This window comes from Calidris pugnax, unplaced genomic scaffold (genome assembly GCF_001431845.1).
Source record: "Calidris pugnax isolate Ruff unplaced genomic scaffold, ASM143184v1 scaffold68, whole genome shotgun sequence".
NCBI lineage: Eukaryota > Metazoa > Chordata > Aves > Charadriiformes > Scolopacidae > Calidris > Calidris pugnax.
In genome coordinates, this window is record NW_015090921.1 from 2,458,131 (window position 1) to 2,464,287 (window position 6,157).

The window sequence follows — 6,157 nt, forward strand, 5'->3', positions numbered from 1 at the left end:
GGGTTTAATATTTTTCCTAGAACTTTTTTTTTTTTTTTTTTTTTTTTTTTTTTTTTTTTTTTTTTTTTAAAAAAAAAAAAAAAAAAAAAAAAAAAAAAGCAAACCTCTCTCCTGTCTGTCCCGAGCTAACGTCAGTGATTTCCGTGTGTTCCTGTGTAATGGTTTTAACGTTACTCACTGGAGACATTGGACTTTCTGGAGTTATTTAACCACTGTGTTCAGTATTTTAGGGGTTGATGATAATTTAATATAAATTTAGCTTTTCTTAACCACTCTGCCTGGCTTTTGGTTGTGAATCACACACGTTACCTGAACGCTCCTTGGAAAGAGGAGCTCCCTGACCTGTTTGCACAAAACCTCAACTTTTCCTTAATTTGAGAGAGAACATCAGAAGGGATCTGGGTTCATTTGATAATTTTATGGTGACACACACTTCTTCTGCCACCATGGCCTTGAATTGAGGGCCAAATAGCCACACTCGTGCACTGTTGCAAATTTCTACACACATATAATACCTCTGACCCTGCCCCCACTTTGTGTTTTTTTCCTTTTTGTTACCATTTTAACACGGCAGCAGCAAAAGAGGATGTTCTGCTTCCAGAAAAGGATGTCTTTTTGGAAATTATTAGGACTGTAAGTGATCTCAGGCCTCTGCCCAGTGGAGAATAAAGCTCGAAGAGCTGGCTTCCTATCTATAAGGGGTTTTGTTCAAAATTATGTTGCATTTTTTTTATAACCGATAGTAATAATGAAGCATTCAGTAGTAATTGACACCGCACTACTGCTGCTAACCTCATACCCCCTTCTGGCACTCTTCTGAGGAGTCACAGAATTGTTGGAGTTGGAAGGGACCTTCTAGAGATCATCCAGTCCAACTCCCCTGCCAAAGCAGGGTTGCCCAGAGCACATCACTCAGGTGGGGCTTGAAGATCTCCAGAGAAGGGGACTCCACACCCTCCCTGGGCAGCCTCTTCCAGGGCTCTGCCACCCTCACCCCAAAGAAGTTCTTCCTCAGATTGGAGTGGAACTTCCCATGGTCCAGCTTGTGCCCGTTGCCCCTCGTCCTGTCACTGGGAACCACTGAAAAGAGTCCGGCTCCATCCTCCTTCAACCCACCCTATAGATCCTTGTCAGCATTAATAAGGTCTCCCCTCAGCCTTCTCTTCTCCAGGCTACAGAGTCCCAGCTCTCTCAGCCTTTCCTCATCAGGGAAGTGCTCCAATCCCTCCATCATCTTTGTTGCCCTAAACGTTTAAAACATTTATTCCTGCTCATTTTCCAGCTGAAGCACAGCACGGAAGCGAGTGCGCTGAGGGCACGCACAAACATAAACTCCTCTTTAATCGATGCTGCTGCAGCAGCAGTGTGGGGGCACCGCTAGACCCATGGCAGTTGGGTGGGGGGCGCCCCCTGATTTACCCCCAGGCATTTTTCCTTCGCTGGCTTCAGCCGCGGCGAAGAGACAAAGGAGGGAAAACGCGGCGATTTCCCTGCGAACTCACTAACCGTGTTAAAAATATGAAAGAAAAGCGAGCCCTTTCCCGCTTTACCCCTTCGCGAAAGGCGACGGGTCCCGCGGCCCCGCCTCAGGACGCCACCGGGGCCGGGCTCTGCGGGCCCCGCCGCCGCCCCACGCCCTCACCGGGGTCACGGCGGCTGCCGCGGGGGCCCGAATCTCCCCTCAGCAGCGGGTAGACGTGGCGGCCTCCTTCCCCGGCACAGCCTCGGTGGTTATTACCGGGGGGGGGACACGGGGGGTGCCCAGGCCGCAGGGCCCCGGTGCTTTCCTGAGGCGGCCGCCCCCCCCCGCCCAGTGCGCGGAGCGGCGCGTCATGAGCTGCCGGATTCAAACGGACCAATAAGAGGAGAGGACGCGGGGGCGGGTGGGGCCGGCGCCGACCAACCGGCGCTGAGGACACTGGGAGGTGCGGGCGGTTTTAGTGATTTCAAACCCCGCCGAGGAGTGGCCGGACACTCGCCGCTCCCGACCCGCCGGGGCCCAGGTGAGTGTCCCTGTCGTTGTTACCGTCGTGCCTTCCCCGGTGAGGGGGGGACTGGTGTCCTTTCCGCCGCTCCCGGGCCCGCGGGAGGGCGGGGTAGGTCTCTCCTCCGCCGCTGGGCCTCTGTCTCCCCCGCCTCACCTGGGGACTGGGCGGCGGCACGGCCCTGACATCCCTCTGTAGGAGCGGTGCGGGCCCCTGGGCTTCGCCCGGAGCCGCTCCCGGGGCTGTGGAGGGAAAGTGGAGGCCGCCACCGCTGAGGGTGGGAGGCCGCGGCCTGTACCACGGCGCGTTGTGGAGGTTCGGGGAGGGGTGGGGGGGCGCCGCTGGCCTAGGCCGCCCGTGGAGCCGGGGATGCCGCGGGCTGTAGGGAGCCGCGGCTCGGGCTGCTCCACCCGCGGTCGTCTCCTTCGTGTCATCACCGTAGGCCCAGGCGCGGTTGCGAGATGCTGGGGCCTTGCTTGGGAGGCGGCCGGCGGGGTGGGCCTGGGGCTGGTGAGGGAGGCCGGCTGGGCCCCTTCTGAACGCCCCTCATTGGAAATAAGGGCCTGGCATCTTCTGTCACCCCACGCGTGTGCAATCCTGCGTGCAGGATTGGTTTTCCCTCTCAAATTACCCGAGGGAGATACTCCCTTAAGTGATTCTAATCTTGAAGCAAAAGGTGTGAGCTCATCTCTGTTCCTACAGCCCTGTTGTTGGGAGCAGGTGTTAGTCTTGGATCCCCAGGGTCTCTCACCAGGAGGTGCTTCCTGTTGAATCTTCTCTAGCTTAGGTGAAGAGGGTTTGGACAGGTCCCATTGTCCCGCCCCTTTACTCCTTTCTATTTCATTTTATTCTCTTCCTAAGTTAGAGTTTTGTGATTCTTTTTTAAGATGGGCACTTTCAGGTTGGCGTGTAGGGGTTTCCCTCCTGAATTTGGGCTTCTCTCAGTGAGACATCCAAAGCGGTGTGTAGGAATGAAGCTGAGGAATGAAACTTCTGTGCAACTGAACCTCCCCTAGACTCTTGTTGTAAAAATAAAATAAATATTGGAGAAAAAAAAAAGTCCCAAACTCATCTGCTACAATTTTCTAACTGATTTGTGTACAATGTATATCAGCTCTCTAATTATGGAGGAGTTTTCCTTTTTTTTTTTTTTTTTTCTGATTTATTATTTTGTGTTTAGTGTTACATCTTCTAGTACTACTGCCAACCTGCAGCGCTGTCAGAGCTGCTGTTGGCAAGGAGGAGGAGGAGAAGGAGGGTGACGGGGACATCTGGGGCTGCGGGAGAGGGAGGCGGTGCCGAAGTGGAAGGGTGCTCTTCTGGAAGGTGCTGGGGATGGCGAGGGCACTGGTGGTTCTGGAGGCAGGGAGGGTTGGAGGGGGGGATTCCCGTGGAGAAGGAGGGGCTGGTGGTGGGTCCTGGGGTGCGGTGTCTCCACGGGAGCTTTCCTTCAGCAGCAGCACTCCAGGCCAGCCTTGTAAAGAACGTGACACGAACCTTTCTGTGCCTGAGCTTTCTAAACGGTTTTAAATTGGAAGAAAAAAGATTGGTAAGAGAGGGATGAGGAGCTGTCAGGCTATTGGGCTGCCAGCTGTGGAAGATCTTCCTTATTTATTATTTGTGTATTGGAAGAAGGATTGCTATAGACTTTCAGTGAATGAATCTATTAGTTTGAAACTGTAAAGATGTACGTTTCCAAATGCTGAAAGTCTTAAATATTGAATTATTCTAAAAGGCTGCTCATAAAAATCCATTATTGAAACATTGCAATAGGGTCAAGTCAAGAAAAAAAAGAATGATTGGGTGCAAGTTGTCCTTACAGTTTTGATTCTTAGATATTTGATATCATATCAGTTGATTGTGCAGAAATTAGGATTTGTTCTGACTTTCTGGCCTCAGGCATGACATTTTTTTTTAACTTTGCTGTTTTGGTAGCTTCCCCCCATTTGAAACTTAGAGATGCATGGTTCTTTTCTTCCTTTTTTTTTTTCCCCTCTGAATTGCGATACAGTTAAACTTCTTAAGCAACACCAAGAGAGTGATGTATCAAAGCAGAATCAACAGAAAAAAACGGCCTTCAAGTGCAATGAACTGATTCTAAACAAATTGTTGTAGATGTACTGAAGGTAATGCTCAAGAATGCAAAGTTTGGAACATTAACTAGGGGGTCTGCTGTGGAAAAAAAATTATTTATGTGACACCTGTACAAAAATAAACGAAGCTTGGATTTCAGAAGCGTGAGAAATGAGAGCAGTCAGGCTGCTTTAAATCTGTGCTGATGTGTGGCTTCCCCTTTGATGTTCTAATATAAAAACGGGAATGCAGGGTAATGGAACGTGATCCTACGCTCTCTTGGGTGGGGATGTTGGCTCGTGCCCTGTCCCTGATGGTGGCCACTCCTGTAACCTCTGGGCCTCTGCTTCTGCAAACCTGGTCTGTCACAGTGCAGCCTGTGCTCTCTCACCCCTGTCTGTTGCCATTTAATTAGTCAACCTGGAAAACCTGACTTCCAGTCTGATGTTTTCTGCAAACCTGGTCTGTCACGGTGCAGCCCGTGCTCTCTCACCCCTGTCTGTTACCATTTAATTAGTCGACCTGGAAAACCTGACTTCCAGTCTGATGTTAAAGGTCGTTTCTCTCTTGTGCATCACTCTGTGTGTGCGTTGGGTGATAAAACTACAGCCGAAATTCACTTGGGGTGTTGTAAGCTCTTTTAGTCAATCCTTTTCTTTTCTTGCTACCCTGATTAATTGTGTCATCCGCAAACTGTAACACCTCTGTTCGCCCCTTTTTATAGCTCACTTACGAACATCTTGAACAGTAGGTACAATTAGAAACGGCTCGGAACGCTTTGTGGAGTAGAGATAACTGTCTCTCAATCTGAAGTATGCTTTATGGAGTAGAGATAACTGTCTCTCAATCTTAAGTATCTAATTTGGAAGATTTTGTTGTGTAGGACGTGTGACTTGAAGGACCCTTTGGGAGATGTAAATATTGTAATGAACCACCTAATTAGGGTTTTCGACATGGAATTGGGTGCTGCTGGTGCTTTGTTGTAGGCCGTTCCAGTGGCTCATCTAAAGTGGGATGGGGGGAAAGCCTCGTTACCCTTGTGTTTAAATTAAACATTGCCCTGTGCCGGGCAGCGTTGCTGTGGCCGGTGTGAATAAAGAGCCTTGTTTGGGGTTGTCTCTATGGCAGCTGGGTTGGTGCTGATGCCAGGCACTGAAAAAGGCAGAAGGTGTCGAGCACGTTTGTGCCCCCGAGTTGCAAGGGGGAGGTTGAGAAGGTAGAAGAAGTAACTTGGGCGATTATTCAGCGGGGAGCGTGCCTGGCGGTGCCTCAAAGAGGCTCCTTTCTTCAAATGATCTTTTTAAAATAGCTGAAGAAACGCAGCCTCCTAGGGCTTGATGCCCCTCTCAGGAGGAAGGTGCTCGGCTTCCACCATACCAGCATCTCGAATTGCCATTGTCGCTGCAGAAAAGGCATCTCAAAATGTCAGGCGATGGGGCTGGAGAGATGGCTGATGAATCAGCTCGGGCGGAGGGCTGTCGTTACACATCTCGCAGCAGAACATGACAGGGGGGTTTGGTGGAAGGGTGCCAGGCTATTCATTCATTCATCCATCCATCCCTCCTTCGGAAGGTAACCGCGTCTGGCTGTGTGGAGAAACGGGGAGGCCTCCTTCCTCCTGTTGGGATTCCACAACCCTGCACCCTTCTTCCATGAGGGGTTTGCTGGATGATGATGATGATGGTGGTGGTGGCCTGGAATCATGCCTGGAGCGCGGCCTCAGCCACCTCAGGGACGAGAGCGGTTGTTCGGCCGGCTGCGGGTGTGTTGAGGGCTATGACTCAGGAGAACACCCGGCCCTGGCAGGGCCCAGCGAGCCGGTGCTCACCGGCCACCGCGGCCCGGTGGTGGCCCCGGGGAGGGGATGGCAGCCCTCCACACCGGCGGTGCGGTTGTTGTGCCCGGGGAGGTGGGGGGGAAGCCCGGCCTTGCCCTGCCCTGCCCGCCTTTGTCTGGCCCCGACGCGGGCCGGCTCCCGCCCAGGTGCGGCCGCAGCGCCCCGAGCCCCGCCCGCCGGCGGGGAGGGGCTTGGCCCGGCCCGGCCCGGCCCCCCGGCTTCCCCCCCCCCTCTCCGCCGAGGCCGCCCGGGGGTGTCACGG

The 6,157-nt window shown here is 52.5% G+C and overlaps 1 protein-coding gene across 1 annotated transcript in view; it reads left to right on the plus strand.

Moving 5' to 3' along the window:
* Positions 1-1,872: 1,872 nt before the first annotated feature.
* CKAP5 (cytoskeleton associated protein 5) overlaps positions 1,873-6,157 on the plus strand; it is an 85,070-nt gene continuing 80,785 nt past the window's right edge. The window contains exon 1 of the mRNA XM_014950304.1: positions 1,873-2,003. The gene's annotated coding sequence lies outside the window, so the exon portion shown is untranslated. The remainder of the gene's footprint in view (positions 2,004-6,157) is intronic.